At 42.1% G+C, this 10,018-nt stretch overlaps 1 non-coding gene across 1 annotated transcript; it reads right to left on the reverse strand.

Moving 5' to 3' along the window:
- Nucleotides 1-307: 307 nt before the first annotated feature.
- LOC119469171 lies at nucleotides 308-511 on the reverse strand. The gene has a single exon (XR_005197990.1). It is a non-coding gene; the product is annotated as a small nucleolar RNA SNORA73 family (small nucleolar RNA).
- Nucleotides 512-10,018: the final 9,507 nt, after the last annotated feature.

Raw genomic sequence — 10,018 nt, forward strand, 5'->3', positions numbered from 1 at the left:
ATAATGTTGTAATAAAGATTTTGATATGGAGTTTCTGCCACATCCTTAATATTAGGATTCATATTTGAAGACTTTTCTTATCGAATAGCTTGAGACTGGGGAATAATCACCAGCCTGCTCTCTATGGATTGTGCAAACCTGAAAAGACTTTCCTGCTTCGTGTCACTTCATTTGAACGAAGAAAGAGAAATGCACTGATTTCATGTAGATTACTAGAAAAGCTGTCTGTAGTGCTGAATCTTCCCTTTACAGGGAAGATTCCTCAAAACCAAGACTTTTTTTTTTTCCTTATACTTTTTCTCTAAAAGGCTGTTTCCTGCATGATCTGTCTCCTCAGTTACTCTTCACAGGATTCTGAGAAGCTGCAAGAATTTGTAGGCACAAACTTGAGGCCTGGATTCATCTCCAATGTTGTGGAAAGGGACTGTATATCATGGGGCAGAGCCCTGGACCCCTCTGTACCACTTGACCAGAGCTGGGGAGAGTGGCTTCCTGAGTGTATCCATGTTGGATTAAGACCAAGACTTCCTTGCCTAGGCCAAAGTAAGCTGTGTGGTCCATTCTGTGATACTGGTCAGTTCTAATAGTTACAGAAGAATTTCCTTGCCACACTGCAAGTAACATTCAAACACACACCAAAAATTCTAAAAATAAATCACCAAGCAGCTGGGAGTGGTGGCACACACCTATAATTCCAGCACTGTGGGGGGCCGAGGTGAACAGATCACCTGAGGTCAGGAGTTTGAGACCAGCCTGGTCAACATGACGAAATCATGACTCTACCAATAATACAACAATTGGCTGAGTATGGTGCTGTGCACCAGTAGCCCCAGCTACTTGGGAGGTTGAGGCAGGAGAATTGCTTGAACTCAGGAGGTGGAGGTTGCAGTGAACCAAGATCGCACCATTTCACCCCAACCCGGAAAAAAAAGTGAAATTCTGTCTAAAAAAAAAAAAAAAAAATACCAAGCTATATAGTTTCTAATAATAACGTCTGAGCATGGAAGAAAGAATTTATAGTAGTATGCAAACTAGGATTACAACTGTGTAAAATATCTATTCATGTAAACAAAGGGAAACAGGAGAGTATAAATGGCAATTTTCTTAGGGTAGATGACCCAAAGACTTTAAAAAATAGTCTAATGATATTATTTATAGTAAATAAAATGTATATTGTCTTGATATGCTGTTATTTCTAAGTAATTTTTTTCTTAATAAAAAGCAACATGATATCCTCTCTTTTCCATTACAGCTACCATTTGATGAATTTCTCTGTCAGCAGGAGTAGCCTCTTTGTTTAAAGGAAACCACATATTAACTTTTAGTGATACATGATTTATGTTAACAATGTGGCTAGCCTTGTGTCCACGCTTTGGTTCTAGCAGCTGTGTGTACAGAATCAATTAGTCATTTGTCAATAGTAGGGCAGTGAGGTCACTGCAGCTTCTAATTTGGTCCTTTTCCTGGTGTCACAGCTTTGCTATCCTCAAAATATTTGCAGTAGGCCTTGACATCTACCTTATTTTACTGAAATACTGAAACCCAAGATGCCAAAAGTTGTCAGTAAACAAGAAAAGAAATTCCAACTTGTGACTGGAAGTCAGGTCCTGATTTCATGTTTGACAGTTCACTTGAAGCATGCATCACGCTCGCATTCACCCATCAGAAACAAAACGAACGGCATACTTATCTGTAGACATTTCTCAGAATCTAGCACTTGAACTTCCACCTTCCGTGTTCGCTGAAGGACGCCATGCGGCATGGTGGGTGCTTGAAGAAATAAGCTAAGAATCAACGAGAAGGTCTGATTCTTGGTCTGTCAGGAGGAAGCCGTGAGATCTTGGGGAATAACCTTGCATTGCAGAACCTCAGTATTTTTAATTAGGAGATGCTGGTTACGTTAGATGGCCTCCAAAAGTAGAGGCTTTTTAGGCTGCCTAGCTTATTTGCAAAGAATGATGACAAAGAATTCAAGACGTCATCCTCAACAGAAGATCCCTCTCCTTGCCATCAGTCAGCTCAGCCATCTCTGTCACAAGCGCACAGCCCTGGCTCAGGAGCAGCAGGCTCACCACGGAGCTGCTGCAGAAATAACCTGAACTGCAGGTCCTGCCCGTGCTGCATTAACAGCTGGTTCCTTATACACAAAGGAAAACGTGCTTGTCGGAAAGATGGCCTTAAAGGAATCTCAGGGCTCCTTTTTTACTTAAGATAGGAGAAACCAGGCACAGAGGTAAACCCAGACATAATTTACTTCAAAAGTACATTTCTGAATAACACAGTCAAAATAAAGAAGAAAAGAGGAGGGACTTTTCCTACCAGTATTGACATAGTATCAAAACACTGCAGTGCTGGCACGAGAACAGACAAGTGGGCCAATGGAACTGAACAGACCCAGAAGAGGGGAGGAGGTGTAAGTGGGAACTTAATATACCATAAATCAAATGGGAAACAATGGACCGTTTCATAGATTCCATTGGGGAAACTGGCTCGCTATGGGGGGAAAATCAAAATGGAACACCAGATGAAAAGGTGGATTCTAGATGTATTCCACCTCCAATTGTGAAAGGTAAAATTACAAAGTAATAGAAAAAATGGACAAGTATCTTTTTACCTAGGAATAGGAACAATAATCTTGAAAAACATTTGAAAGAACAAGTCCAAGGACAAAAATAGTTAGAATATTATGACATCCAAGTTAAAGGTTTCTGTTCAGTAAAGCACAACTATGGGTAACTGAAACATGACGAGATAAAAACAGATATCTATGGTATCTAAAAGTGACAAGCAGCAGCTTCCACTGTCTGGTACAACATATAAAGATGTTGAATATCATCCCTTCTGTCTTCAGAATGAAAAACAAAAAGCTAAACAAATGGAAAATCAACAACTTTTCTTAGGTCCATAAGAGAATTAAGGTAACAGGACAAATTGCCACATTGAAAACTAAAGAGACAACCAAGCAGATACAGAGAATCACAGCTTCCTGGGAGCAGAAGCTGTCACTGCAGCCTACAGCTAGCATATGAACTAGCTTAAGTGACAGGATCTCCTGGGGACCCAGGCTTGCTGTTACCCCTAGAAGCACCACCAGGTTATCAGGATGAAGGTAGAAAATTGTCCCCTCATGCTCTGGCAGAGGGAAAAGGAGCCAGGTTGAAACCCACCCAGAGCATTCTGTGTTCCTTGACAAAGACCTCCTGCAAGAAAAATCATCTTGACAAAGCCGAAACCACATGGGTTTTACCAGTACCTAACTAATGTGGGGTGAGGAAAAAACTCAACTCCATCCTCGTCTAGGCTTCAAAATGAGAAGAGGAAAATGCCCAACACCACATCCCTCTAGCCTTCTATCTGTCTTCAGGAAGAGAAAAAGCTGAGAAGCACTTGTGAAGGTCACAGCCTGGGGACACAGGCTCACTGAGAAACTGAGACCTGATGGCAAGTATGTGGAATTCTTCTCTTCTACTACACACTCTCCTACCACAGCAATGGGCTTCTGCATAACAACAGGATGACAATGGGGAGAGCTGAAAGTCTAGACTCTATTTAAGGGGTCTTTAGAGAAACCCAAGACAACAGGGGAGATAAAGACATGAATACTAGAAGAAATGCTGGCCTCTGACATCCAGAGCTACATTAAAGAGTAAACACAGCCTAAATCCTAGCCATGAAGACACCAAAAACCTATGTACCTCAGTTCCTTTCACCTAATACATCATTTCTATCTTTCACCAAAAATTACACCGCATGCCAAAAGGCAAAANCTTGGGAGGTTGAGGCAGGAGAATTGCTTGAACTCAGGAGGTGGAGGTTGCAGTGAACCAAGATCGCACCATTTCACCCCAACCCGGAAAAAAAAGTGAAATTCTGTCTAAAAAAAAAAAAAAAAAATACCAAGCTATATAGTTTCTAATAATAACGTCTGAGCATGGAAGAAAGAATTTATAGTAGTATGCAAACTAGGATTACAACTGTGTAAAATATCTATTCATGTAAACAAAGGGAAACAGGAGAGTATAAATGGCAATTTTCTTAGGGTAGATGACCCAAAGACTTTAAAAAATAGTCTAATGATATTATTTATAGTAAATAAAATGTATATTGTCTTGATATGCTGTTATTTCTAAGTAATTTTTTTCTTAATAAAAAGCAACATGATATCCTCTCTTTTCCATTACAGCTACCATTTGATGAATTTCTCTGTCAGCAGGAGTAGCCTCTTTGTTTAAAGGAAACCACATATTAACTTTTAGTGATACATGATTTATGTTAACAATGTGGCTAGCCTTGTGTCCACGCTTTGGTTCTAGCAGCTGTGTGTACAGAATCAATTAGTCATTTGTCAATAGTAGGGCAGTGAGGTCACTGCAGCTTCTAATTTGGTCCTTTTCCTGGTGTCACAGCTTTGCTATCCTCAAAATATTTGCAGTAGGCCTTGACATCTACCTTATTTTACTGAAATACTGAAACCCAAGATGCCAAAAGTTGTCAGTAAACAAGAAAAGAAATTCCAACTTGTGACTGGAAGTCAGGTCCTGATTTCATGTTTGACAGTTCACTTGAAGCATGCATCACGCTCGCATTCACCCATCAGAAACAAAACGAACGGCATACTTATCTGTAGACATTTCTCAGAATCTAGCACTTGAACTTCCACCTTCCGTGTTCGCTGAAGGACGCCATGCGGCATGGTGGGTGCTTGAAGAAATAAGCTAAGAATCAACGAGAAGGTCTGATTCTTGGTCTGTCAGGAGGAAGCCGTGAGATCTTGGGGAATAACCTTGCATTGCAGAACCTCAGTATTTTTAATTAGGAGATGCTGGTTACGTTAGATGGCCTCCAAAAGTAGAGGCTTTTTAGGCTGCCTAGCTTATTTGCAAAGAATGATGACAAAGAATTCAAGACGTCATCCTCAACAGAAGATCCCTCTCCTTGCCATCAGTCAGCTCAGCCATCTCTGTCACAAGCGCACAGCCCTGGCTCAGGAGCAGCAGGCTCACCACGGAGCTGCTGCAGAAATAACCTGAACTGCAGGTCCTGCCCGTGCTGCATTAACAGCTGGTTCCTTATACACAAAGGAAAACGTGCTTGTCGGAAAGATGGCCTTAAAGGAATCTCAGGGCTCCTTTTTTACTTAAGATAGGAGAAACCAGGCACAGAGGTAAACCCAGACATAATTTACTTCAAAAGTACATTTCTGAATAACACAGTCAAAATAAAGAAGAAAAGAGGAGGGACTTTTCCTACCAGTATTGACATAGTATCAAAACACTGCAGTGCTGGCACGAGAACAGACAAGTGGGCCAATGGAACTGAACAGACCCAGAAGAGGGGAGGAGGTGTAAGTGGGAACTTAATATACCATAAATCAAATGGGAAACAATGGACCGTTTCATAGATTCCATTGGGGAAACTGGCTCGCTATGGGGGGAAAATCAAAATGGAACACCAGATGAAAAGGTGGATTCTAGATGTATTCCACCTCCAATTGTGAAAGGTAAAATTACAAAGTAATAGAAAAAATGGACAAGTATCTTTTTACCTAGGAATAGGAACAATAATCTTGAAAAACATTTGAAAGAACAAGTCCAAGGACAAAAATAGTTAGAATATTATGACATCCAAGTTAAAGGTTTCTGTTCAGTAAAGCACAACTATGGGTAACTGAAACATGACGAGATAAAAACAGATATCTATGGTATCTAAAAGTGACAAGCAGCAGCTTCCACTGTCTGGTACAACATATAAAGATGTTGAATATCATCCCTTCTGTCTTCAGAATGAAAAACAAAAAGCTAAACAAATGGAAAATCAACAACTTTTCTTAGGTCCATAAGAGAATTAAGGTAACAGGACAAATTGCCACATTGAAAACTAAAGAGACAACCAAGCAGATACAGAGAATCACAGCTTCCTGGGAGCAGAAGCTGTCACTGCAGCCTACAGCTAGCATATGAACTAGCTTAAGTGACAGGATCTCCTGGGGACCCAGGCTTGCTGTTACCCCTAGAAGCACCACCAGGTTATCAGGATGAAGGTAGAAAATTGTCCCCTCATGCTCTGGCAGAGGGAAAAGGAGCCAGGTTGAAACCCACCCAGAGCATTCTGTGTTCCTTGACAAAGACCTCCTGCAAGAAAAATCATCTTGACAAAGCCGAAACCACATGGGTTTTACCAGTACCTAACTAATGTGGGGTGAGGAAAAAACTCAACTCCATCCTCGTCTAGGCTTCAAAATGAGAAGAGGAAAATGCCCAACACCACATCCCTCTAGCCTTCTATCTGTCTTCAGGAAGAGAAAAAGCTGAGAAGCACTTGTGAAGGTCACAGCCTGGGGACACAGGCTCACTGAGAAACTGAGACCTGATGGCAAGTATGTGGAATTCTTCTCTTCTACTACACACTCTCCTACCACAGCAATGGGCTTCTGCATAACAACAGGATGACAATGGGGAGAGCTGAAAGTCTAGACTCTATTTAAGGGGTCTTTAGAGAAACCCAAGACAACAGGGGAGATAAAGACATGAATACTAGAAGAAATGCTGGCCTCTGACATCCAGAGCTACATTAAAGAGTAAACACAGCCTAAATCCTAGCCAACTTTACATTAAAGACCTATCTACTATAGTTCCTTTCATCTGATGTATCGTATTTGGCTTCCACCAAAAATTAAAAAAAAAAAAAAAAAAAAAAAACTCAGTCTGAAGAAACAAAGCAAGCATCAGAACCAGACTCAAACATGACAGAGATTTGGGGATTGTCAGACCAGGAATAAAAATAACTATGATTAATGTGCTAAGAGCAAACGGAAAAGTGGACAGCCTGCTAGAACGGATGGGTAAGGTAAGCACAGAGATGAAAATGCTAAGAAACAATAAAAAGGAAATGCTAGAAATTAGACACATGATGACAGAAATGAAGAATGCCTTTGATAGGCTCATCAGTCGATCAGACACAGGTGAAGAAAGAATCTGTTAGTTTGAAGATATGTCAGTAGAAATTTCTCAAGCTGAAAAGCAGAGACAATAAAAAGGAAAAAAGAGAGAGAGAAACAGAATATTCAAGAACTGTGGAGCAATAACAAAAGGGGTAAAACTGATATTAAGGTGTTATCTAGACAAAAGAAAATTCTGAAAATCAATAAAACAATAAAACCTAATAAAGTATCAATCGCTATTTTTAAGAAAATGGTAACTTATAGGAACTGGAAATACAGAAAGGGAAGATGACACAAAAAGAGCATGAAATATGCCCAGATCTGTTAGTTGTTACTAAAATTGAAATATTTTTAGATGAAATGTCACAATATTTACCAGATAGGCAAAAATTAGAAAGCTGCATAATGCCAAGTGTTGGCAGGGATGTGGGGCAGTAGGCACATTCATGCAGGAAGGGAGAGCAGTGGACTGGTGCAGCCATTTGGGGAGTGATATGGCCGCACTGTCACATATAGAGTATGTGCATCGTGCATACTGTATTTCTACTTACACATACCAAAGGAATTACCACAAAAAGTCGTGAGGTAAATGTGTGCAGATATTCATTTCAGCATCAGTGTGATGGCAAGAAGGAAACGCAACCTGAGTGACATCATGGAAGAGGGGACGGGAAAACCTGTCTACGTGCCACGGGAAGCCAGCGTGAGCCACACTGAAACAGAACACAACATTCCCTACCTAAATGAAAAGCCGTCAGCCCCCATGCACATTCTTCAAGACACAGTAAAAATGTCTGCGTTTGCCAAATGAGAGTGGCTGATACTTAGAAAAGCGGGAGTTGGCAGTGGAGAATGGAGGTAAAAGAACATTTTATAAAAACACAACAGAAGAGGACCTTCGAGGATCAATAATGATACTGTGGACTAAGACTAACTCGCCCATTGGCATCTGTGGTAAAGAAAAAATAGTTAACAAAAACTTCATAAACAAAGCCAGTGGGTACAGGGAAGTCCCCTGAAAGTTACTAGGGACTTACTCTCTGGAACAGAACCTGGGCTTTTCTGTGCTTATCAATTTACATCCTCATTCTCATTTTTAATTAACTGTGCCAAACTCACTCCCAGTGGCCATACTTTGAAAAGAAAAAGATTCAAAGTTTCTAAAATTCAGTTAAAGTGATGCAATTCAGTGCTGTCTCAACTCCAAACACGTTTCCAAGAATCTACTGGATGTTGTCACATGGATGTCCTGAAGGAACCTCAAATGCAATGCCCCAAAATTTGAGTGCATCAGGTCCCCTTCAAAGTGCTTTTCCTCCTACTTGGGTGTACTGCGTTCACTGCGGCTCCCCTCTTCCTTTCCCACGTGCAGCCTGTATGCTGGGAGTCGCTAAAACCTCCCCTTCCTCTGTTCTCTCTGGCCCTCCCTGAAGACTATTTTTTTTTTTTTTTTTTTGAGACGGAGTTTTGCTCTTGTTACCCAGGCTGGAGTGCAATGGCGCGATCTCGGCTCACCGCAACCTCCGCCTCCTGGGTTCAGGCAATTCTCCTGCCTCAGCCTCCTGAGTAGCTGGGATTACAGGCATGTGCCACCATGCCCAGCTTATTTTTTGTATTTTTAGTAGAGACGGGGTTTCACCATGTTGGATCACGATGGTGAAAGAGATCGAGATGGTCTCGATCTCTTGACCTCGTGATCCACCCGCCTCGGCCTCCCAAAGTGCTGGGATTACAGGCGTGAGCCACCGCGCCCGGCCCTGAAGACTCTTTATACAGGCTTCCTAACTGCTTTAGAAACCAGATTCAGTCCTATCACTCCCCTACTTAAAGATGAGCTCCATTGCCTGCGGGCTCTTCACCATATCAAAAAAGACTCTGTGATATGGTTCTACCCCATCCACAAACTTGCTCTGTCATTTCCCATCATACAGCCCTGGGGTGGAGGGCAGGGGCGCTCCCTGAAAACACCATACTCATATCTCTTGCCCTCTGTCTGCAGAGAGGATGAGTCAGGGTAGACTGGGGAGCCAGGCTCTGCTGCAGCAACAAATCTTCAAGGGTTATAAAAGCAAAGATTTATTTGCCTCTCATGTCTCAAGTTCTTCATGGGTCAGCTGCCACTCTGATTCCCATCACCTTCATTCTAGAACAACAGCTAATGGAGCCGCCCCTCTGGCCCTTTTTTGAAAATAGAGGGTGTGGCAGACTACAAGGTGGCTACCAGTACTTCCTTCAGAAATGCGGCATGGCATCTCTGCTTGCACCCCACATGTCCAGTCTAGCATTCATGAGATAGGAACAAAGTCTCACCCCCGCCCCATTCCAGGAGAAGAAAGCAAATACTAGAGATGAATGGGAGCCTATCGCACAAAACTGATTTCCTTCTGACTGCGGTACTCTTCCAGGCTTACCTCTGCCTGTGAACACCTAGGCTGCATATTTTAACCTTTACTTCCTCTGCTGCTGTACGTCCAGCTTTGCCAGGTAGAGTTAACTCTTTTATTCCTCTGTGTTCCTGTAGCAGGTGGGATGTGCTTCTACACTAACACTTACATGTTCTGGGGAAAGTGTGTATTTCTCATTTTTGTCTCCCCATTCTGATTTTGTGCTCTGTAAATGTAAGCATGCTGTTTTCATCATTTTTGTGCTGTGAGCATGTGTACTTTCATGTGGGCAGAGCATGGCACTTGGTGTCCAGTTGCTCAATAATTGATTGTTGTATTAATATTTATTGAACATTGTAGCATTCACGAGACTGTGTCTGACAGTCTTCCAACTACAGACGGTGTAACTGACCCAAGGGCTTTATCTCCTGTGCTCTGAAATTCATGGCTGCAGTATGCAGTTAAAAGGGCCAAACTCACTCCCATGGAAAAGAAATGCAGCATGGCATCTCTGCGTGCACTCCCAACATGTTCAGTCTGGCATTCATGAGATAGCCGTCGTGGACTACTCCCAGCCAACGGCCCAGTGCAGCAAGGATGCTAAGGCCCATTGCTGGGAGATGCAGGACTTCTACTCTGGTGAACTCTGCCTCTAGACTCCCCAGTAGCCTCATGAAAACTTCCAAGAATGGCA

The sequence above is a fragment of the Cebus imitator genome, unplaced genomic scaffold (genome assembly GCF_001604975.1).
Source record: "Cebus imitator isolate Cc_AM_T3 unplaced genomic scaffold, Cebus_imitator-1.0 Scaffold586, whole genome shotgun sequence".
NCBI classification, from domain to species: domain Eukaryota; kingdom Metazoa; phylum Chordata; class Mammalia; order Primates; family Cebidae; genus Cebus; species Cebus imitator.